Raw genomic sequence first — 8481 nt, 5'->3', positions numbered from 1 at the left:
AAAATAGTAAGCCAAACTTGGCGTTTGCAAGAAGAACGGTGCCTTGAAACTGACAGCAGCAACAACAATTTAATTATCCACAATCACAGTGTCACTCAGCTTTTCACCCCATCCAAACCACCAGCCATCCTCTCACTAAAAACCAAAACAAACTCCCCAAAACACACACACACACATTAAAACACAGAGAATCATGAGATTTGTTTGTTTGTTTATTCATCCTGTAGAATGTTTCTTTAGCCACTGAGCCAACTATAATACTCGTCATAAAAAGTAGGCAGATCCGTTTGAGGGCAAATCTTTATGATGAGGCCGTTTATTAAAAAAACCAAATACAGGTTGACCCAAAAACAATGCAACCCACAACAAGTTAATAACCTACATTTGTGGACATAAACTTCAGCCTATGCATGACCCTTCTACAAAGTGACAATTTTGAAGATCAAATAGGCTGACTTTTGTGCAATTTTAAATTAAGTTCCCAATTTTGGGGATCGACTCAACGGTACGGGTTTTAAAATTGAGCGGTAGCCAAACTTGCCCGATCTAAGCGCTCAAGATTGTAACATTCGGGGCAATTCGAATCACAAAAGTATACAGCAGTACCTGCGATGTGTGGACCCTCTCGTGAGAGGACACCTCCCTTAAAAGGACACCTTCTCTTGTCCCTTTTTATATATTATCTCTACCAAAGTATACCTGTCATGAAAGGCCACCTGCAATGTGGGGACACTTTTGGCTGGTCCCGAGGGTGTCCTTTCATCACAGGTACCACTGTACCTTAATCAACATTCAGACCTGGGAATCCCTGTTTTGGACTTGGAGTATTCTCAAACAAACTTGGTGTATTTTTTTTTAAATGAGCGTACTCCACATTTAAACATGCTTCACACGCGTCTGTCTATGAGTATATAACTGCTTTCTTCAGGTCACCGATGATCTAGGGGGTGTATACTCAGACATTCAGATAATATAAAAGCTAAAAGTCTGGAGGGTTTAAATTAAGTAAGTATTGATACCGTTCATGGTCAAACTTCGTTTTAGTGAATCGACCGCCGAATTTGGAATTTATTTGTTGAAATAGAGCACAAAAGTCAGACCATTTGACCAGTTACATTTGATCTACAAAATGTCCACTTTGTGGAAGGGTCATGCACTGGCTGCGGTTTATATACCTTAAAAATAAAGTGATTCGGTCAACAGATGTAGAAGTTATTAGCATTGTTTTAGTGTTACATTTTTTTGGTTTATCCTGTATATGACTGAAAAAAGCCATTCATTCCCCAAACCTATTCAGAAAGCAGATTGGGTTTATATGACATAGTGTTTATACAGTGGAAAATACAACACAGACACCCTGCAAAATCAAATTCGCAAAATCAATGTTCCCGCGTTAAAATTGACAAAAAATAAGAACTGCCAAAACAAAACATCTTCTGCACGGCAATAGAAAAAACAATCAAATCTGCATCCAAATCAGTCAGTTTTGTTCACATATCTGGTCTAACACTGACATTAAGGCATGTTGATTTGTGTAGGTGTCATTCCTCTGAGAAGCTGTAAAAGGCAGTTTTAGTGGGTAATGAGACAAAAACCGGTACGTTTTCGTAACTCCTCAACGCATTGCCTTCAACGTTGCGGTGATTTGTGCTAACAGTAGTAACACATGTGGGAAAGTTCATACGGATTTTAAAGTCATTTGAGACATTAGTCTGCTGTTAATTGACATGCCAGAAAGAGTTCTTAAATTGATGGTAGGTCTTCGCTGACTCATTGAAAAACAATTAATTTGTTGTTATCTTCAAGAACAATAACAGATGCGCCACACAATTAAATTTCATGTACATATTTTATCAGACATTGGCGGTATGAGGATTTCAACGCGAACATTAATATTTTGCCTCATTCAGAGCGCTGAGCGCAAATGTAGGCCTACGCCTAGAAAAGCTCACGGCTGACACGCTTAACTGATCATGGCTCTTTCATTTTCCAAGAATGTGTGTGTGCGTACAAGTGCGCTGTGAACAGTCATAGTTGAAAATGTATGAAATTAAAGGTAAATTGAAGCTTTCATTTTTCTTAATGCATGCTAATTACATTTAGTCAAGTTTTGACTAAATGTTTTAACGTAGAGGGGGGAATCGAGACGAGGGTCGTGGTGTATGTGCGTGCGTGCGTGCGTGTGTGTGTGTGTGTGTCTGTGTGTGTGTGTAGAGCGATTCAGACTAAACTACTGGACCGATCTTTATGAAATTTGACATGAGAGTTCCTGAGTATGAAATCCCCGAACGTTTTTTTCATTTTTTTGATAGATGTCTTTGATGACATCATATCCGGCTTTTCGTGACAGTTGAGGCGGCACTGTCACGCCCTCATTTTTCAACCAAATTGGTTGAAATTTTGGTCAAGTAATCTTCGACGAAGCCCGGACTTCGGTATTGCATTTCAGCTTGGTGGCTTAAAAATTAATTAATGACTTTGGTCATTAAAAATCTGAAAATTGTAAAAAAAAATAAAAATTTATAAAACGATCCAAATTTACGTTTATCTTATTCTCCATCATTTGCTGATTCCAAAAACATATAAATATGTTATATTCGGATTAAAAACAAGCTCTGAAAATTAAATATATAAAAATTATGATCAAAATTAAATTTTCGAAATCAATTTAAAAACACTTTCATCTTATTCCTTGTCGGTTCCTGATTCCAAAAACATATAGATATGATATGTTTGGATTAAAAACACGCTCAGAAAGTTAAAACAAAGAGAGGTACAGAAAAGCGTGCTATCCTTCTTAGCGCAACTACTACCCCGCTCTTCTTGTCAATTTCACTGCCTTTGCCATGAGCGGTGGACTGACGATGCTACGAGTATACGGTCTTGCTGAAAAATGGCATTGCGTTCAGTTTCATTCTGTGAGTTCGACAGCTACTTGACTAAATATTGTATTTTCGCCTTACGCGACTTGTTTTTATATTTAGTCAAGTTTTGACTAAATATTTTAACATCGAGGGGGAATCGAAACGAGGGTCGTGGTGTATGTGCGTGCGTGTGTGCGTGCGTGCGTGTGTGTGTGTGTGTGTGTGTGTAGAGCGATTCAGACTAAACTACTGGACCGATCTTTATGAAATTTGACATGAGAGTTCCTGGGTATGATATCCCCGAACGTTTTTTTCATTTTTTTGATAAATGTCTTTGATGACGTCATATCCGGCTTTTCGTGAAAGTTGAGGCGGCACTGTCACGCCCTCATTTTTCAACCAAATTGGTTGAAATTTTGGTCAAGTAATCTTCGACGAAGCCCGGGGTTCGGTATTGCATTTCAGCTTGGTGGCTTAAAAATTAATTAATGACTTTGGTCATTAAAAATCTGAAAATTGTAAAAAAAAATAAAAATTTATAAAACGATCCAAATTTACGTTTATCTTATTTTCCATCATTTGCTGATTCCAAAAACATATAAATATGTTATATTCGGATTAAAAACAAGCTCTGAAAATTAAATATATAAAAATTAGTATCAAAATTTTTTTTTCGAAATCAATTTAAAAACACTTTCATCTTATTCCTTGTCGGTTCCTGATTCCAAAAATATATAGATATGATATGTTTGGATTAAAAACACGCTCAGAAAGTTAAAACGAAGAGAGGTACAGAAAAGCGTGCTATCCTTCTCAGCGCAACGAATACCCCGCTCTTCTTGTCAATTCCACGGGCACTGCCTTTGCCACGGGCGGTGGAGTGACGATGCTACGAGTATACGGTCTTGCTGCGTTGCGTTGCGTTCAGTTTCATTCTGTGAGTTCGACAGCTACTTGACTAAATATTGTATTTTCGCCTTACGCGACTTGTTGTACTTAACGACGTGTGTTAGCACAAATCACTGACAGTTTTAAGACAATGCGTTGAGGAGTTCTGAAATGTACCATTTTTGGTCTCATTACCCGCTAAAACGACTTCAAAAACTGAGAGGATTGACAACTACACGCTCAGCATGCCATAGCGTTCATGTTAGACAAGATATATGTGAACAAAACGGACTGTTGTGGATAAAGATTTGATTGTTCAGTCGAATGACATGCAAAACATGTTTGAGTTTCGATTTAAATGTTCTGATTTGTGTTGTTGATTTTAACACGGGAAGCTTGATTTTGTGAATTTGATTTGTGGGAGGGGGGGGGGGGGGGGGGGGTGTGTCTGTGTTGCAGGTTTCACTGCATAGACACTACGTCATGAAAACCCAATTTTGTTTCTGAATAAAGTAGGGAAATTAATGGCCTTTTCAGTCATATACTTGGTTTTTCAATCAACAGCCTCATCAGTAAGATCTGCCCTCAAACGCATCTGCCTACTTTTTATGACGGGTAGTATAGTGTAGAAACCTCTGCAAGCATTCTCAGCCGAATCAGATGGAAAAGCACAGAATTGTGATGGTACTCTGAATTTGATCATCGTCCCCAGCGAACCCAGGAACCAAGGTGCAAACAGCCTTCCCTTAATGTAGCGGTCCTTCCTGAAAAATAAAGAAAACATATAACTGAGCACCTTCAGTATTCACGGGGTTGGGTTTTGGTTAGCGAGGGGAGGGTGTGTGTTGGGGGGAGAAGGTGTGTACGTGTTGAGCAGTGTGTGTGTGTGTGTGTGTGGGGGGGGGGGGGGGGTGAGGAAGCACTTGCTCTTCACATGACCATTGGGATCGGGGATGGTGTGTGTGATATTGTAATCTAAACTATTAAAAAAAATCTGTGCGTGTATGAACTTTGTGCTCGGCAGAAATGTTTCTCGATTTTAGTCAAAAACAAGTGTGCCCTCAACCCACACACTTTCGCTCTTCAGCATCAACACTATACAGTTTGAGTTTCATTGGGAAATGTGTCTCGATTTCAGTCCAAAACAGAACTTTCAGGATCCAAAGCACTCGCCTGTCAGCCTTTTTATTAAAATACATTCAACCCACTACATTTTCCAGTGATGAAGATTCTGGGGATGTGTGTTGATCCCATTGATTTTGGCCATTTCAGATCTGGCCAGTTGTACATGGGATAGGAACATAACTTCACCCAGACACATAAAATATTGACACCCTGACAGTCAGTGACTGCTTCATGTGCATAGTTGAATTTTGTTTATGAACGAATTTCTCAAAAGTCACTCGCAGAAGTAAAGAAGTAACATTTTTGTTAATCTGAGAGTGGTTTCCACAACAAAATCTAACTCTGAGCAGGAAGAAGCCAGGGTGTTGAATTTAGAAGTATCCCAGTGAACAGATTCATTCTTATTCCACGTAAAAGCCTGGCAAGATCTAGGATGGTGAGCCAAGGGAAGAATAACTGTATGTGCCTTTAAAATAATTCCAGTAAATTAGTACAGTAAAACCTGCGAGCAAAGGACACCCTTGGGGAACCTTGCCACTGTCCTTTGTACAAAGGTGTCCTTTCTTTTGAATATGAATGCGCAGACATTATTTGGGAAGAAAAAACCCAGCCAAATAGTTTTATTCTAAACTGTGCATTACATTATTATTATTTATTATTATTATTCTCTTTATTTATATGTAGTCATACAGAAAGTGACAAAGAAAACAAGTTCAACAATGATGCAACATGTACAAAACCAGAATCAGTCTGGCTTGGTTCAGACGCACATCTTCAGAATGCTACTCAAGTTCATGACAGCTGTCAGCATTTCAGGGAGAACGAGCGAGAGAGAGAACGAGCGAGAGAGAGAGAGGGAGACTGAGAGAGAGAGAGAGAGAGAGAGAGAGAGAGAGAGAGAGAGAGAGAGAGAGAGAGAGAGAGAGAGAGAGAACGACTGAGCGAGAGAGAGAGAGAGAGAAAGAGAGAACGGAGAACGAGCGATAGCGAGAACGAGCGAGAGAGAGAGAGAGAACGACTAAGCGAGAGAGAGAGAGAGAGAGAGAGAACGACTGAGCGAGAGAGAGAGAGGACGAGCGAGAGAGAGAACGAGCGAGAGAGAGAAAGAGGTGCAATCGGTTTCTTATCTGAAGCAATGGGCCATTCACGGGAATATTCTTTGATCGAGCTCTCGAAAACCACTCGAAGAGTTCGCCGTTCAATTTCTTTATCACATCGACTCTTTCTTCTAAAGTCAGAAATTTCCGTTTTGACATGATGAGACCGCGATCGACGAAGGATGAGACGAAGATGCATCACAGTACAGAAAGTAGAAACCCTAACTTGTTTTTGTTTGTGAGTTCAGTTCAATTCACGGCATCGACCAATGAGCGATCAATCTTTCAAGTGCTGTCGTTGGCTTACAAAATAAGCTTCTCGCGCGTTCACATCGCCAGCGAGATTGTTTGCAGAACCAAGATGGCGGACCGTTGTTGACAGGTAACGAACCAAATCGGGACCAAAAAAGAGTGTCCGCGTCCGCGCCTTTGAGGTGTCCGCTCTTTTAAGGAGTTTTTGAGTGTAAAATACATCCGTCCTCACTTGAAGTGTCCGTTATGCAAAGGTGTCCGCCGAATTAAGGGTCCGCTGGATGCAGGTTTTACTGTAATGATTTCATTTTATCTTGCAATTTTGTTTTACTTTCCTGTGCTGCATTAGTTCATTCACACTGTGTAATTTACTTTAAGAATAGTGGCAAAGGATTTGAGAAGAGAAAGAGAACTAAAACCAAGCTTTATGTACCATTTTGTATAAATAGTACAAATTGTACTATGCAAGGATACATACAGATGTAAGAATTTATTTTATACAAAGCCGTAATGTTTTTGTGTCAATAAACTTGCATCTCCTGCCACTACTCTCAGATTCAGATGTAACAAGTGTTGACATAGCTGAATGTATCTATCTAGATTGTAAGTGCATCTAATGTGAAACGCAGATCTCTTTACAACACAACGTACAAAAGTCTGCCAAAAACATCTACACAGCTTCAAACTACTATCACCAGTGCCAATTTACATATCATAAATCAATTTTACAATAACAATTTAATAGGCACAAGCAGGTACTTGGTAGTGGTACAGAAATGTGTGACTTACTCTTCATGGTAGTCTGTAAAGCAGCATGTCCACTCAGTCTGAATCCTCTCCAGAATAATATCTGAATGCAAGAGCTGTATGAACACTTCATCACACATCATCTCTGGTTTCTTAGGAGGCCTGAAAAAACACACCATAAAATAATTAATTAACAATAAATAATAACTGTATTATAATTAAACCACTCGCTCATTGATTCTTTTATTCCCTCTTTCACAATCATAGTTTATACAGCAGCATTTACCTCTGACTCTGTTCATGCAGAGTAAATATCAAGTATTTAAACAGAAAAATAAGTCATTCTTGAATAACCCTTCTAAAAATACACAATAGACACACTTTCAGTGGCAGTGATTCAAGTGAAGTCAGTTTCTTTCTTCATTTGTATACACACAAAAATTGTTTTGGGCCAGTTAGTGTTACTCTTGGCTTTACACACTTACTATATCAAATTATACATGCATTCAGCTTAGAAAACATACTTCTAATGTTGGGAGTGCAGTGTGAGCCAGGACATTTACAGCAAATAAGGATACACAACAGTTCATTCAGAGATAGATTTGCCATTCACTGCATTATATTGTTAGTTGAATGAGATAGATCTACAGCGATGCTTCAATGCATTAGATTAGCTTTGTTTTAGTGTCTACTGTTCATTGCTCCACCGTGGGAAATTCAGTCAACAGTGCACAGTTCCGAAGAAACCGATGCTGCTGTGCATAATCATTGATGCATTGACGATCGTTCATTGTCAATGTCACTGTCAGAAAAACAACAACTGTATCTTTCATCGTCACCACTACACAATGGCTCGTAGGCCTATTTTCCTATGACACTGAACACGGTTTCGGAGACACTCAGACAGTACTGCCTGGCCCATAGATCTAGATCTACCCTTGCTCTCACTTTCTAACAAACTGATGTATTATTGCAATATAATCTGACACACACTCACACACCGAGGCGCACAAACGAACACACACACCGTGGGACACACAAACTACACGCACACAACGGATGAATCTTGCTCTTACCTGTTGGATGATCCAAACCGATTAAAATCGGCGACAGGAAGATGTACAAGCCAAATTTGTACAGTCGCTGATGTAAAAAGTGGAAATTTAGTCAATGTTCATAGCAAATCTCCCGACTCAAGGTAGATCGTGTCCCAAATCAGCTGTGCCGGTCACTTCACGACTTGTATTTGAACCCCCTCCAAAGCGCAATCAATGTTTCAACTTCTTTGTCGACATCATTCTTTGGTTCATGCGTCGGACTGCCGAATATTTGATTTTTTTGTACAGCAAAATCAAAGACTGTCATGGCGGCCGCCATTTGTATTTTTGCAATAGTTCGAAACTAAGGAATTTGGTCCTCCTCGGAGGAGGACCAAATTTAGGCAAGTTAGTCACCAACTTAGGTCGGAACATATAGAGATTACACAACGTCATCGAGTGAGGGACCGA

General features: G+C 39.5%; 1 long non-coding RNA gene across 1 annotated transcript; it reads right to left on the bottom strand.

Moving 5' to 3' along the window:
- Window positions 1–4101: 4101 nt before the first annotated feature.
- LOC138959051 (uncharacterized) lies at window positions 4102–8439 on the bottom strand. The gene is made up of 3 exons (XR_011453588.1): window positions 8050–8439; window positions 7016–7135; window positions 4102–4516 (listed from the first exon to the last, which is right to left on the bottom strand). It is a non-coding gene; the product is annotated as an uncharacterized lncRNA (long non-coding RNA).
- Between the last annotated feature and the right edge of the window lie 42 nt (window positions 8440–8481).

This window comes from Littorina saxatilis, linkage group LG2 (assembly GCF_037325665.1).
Source record: "Littorina saxatilis isolate snail1 linkage group LG2, US_GU_Lsax_2.0, whole genome shotgun sequence".
Taxonomy (NCBI): domain Eukaryota; kingdom Metazoa; phylum Mollusca; class Gastropoda; order Littorinimorpha; family Littorinidae; genus Littorina; species Littorina saxatilis.
Note: the sequence above shows the minus strand (reverse complement) of the source record. Positions and strands in the feature narration are given on the sequence as shown.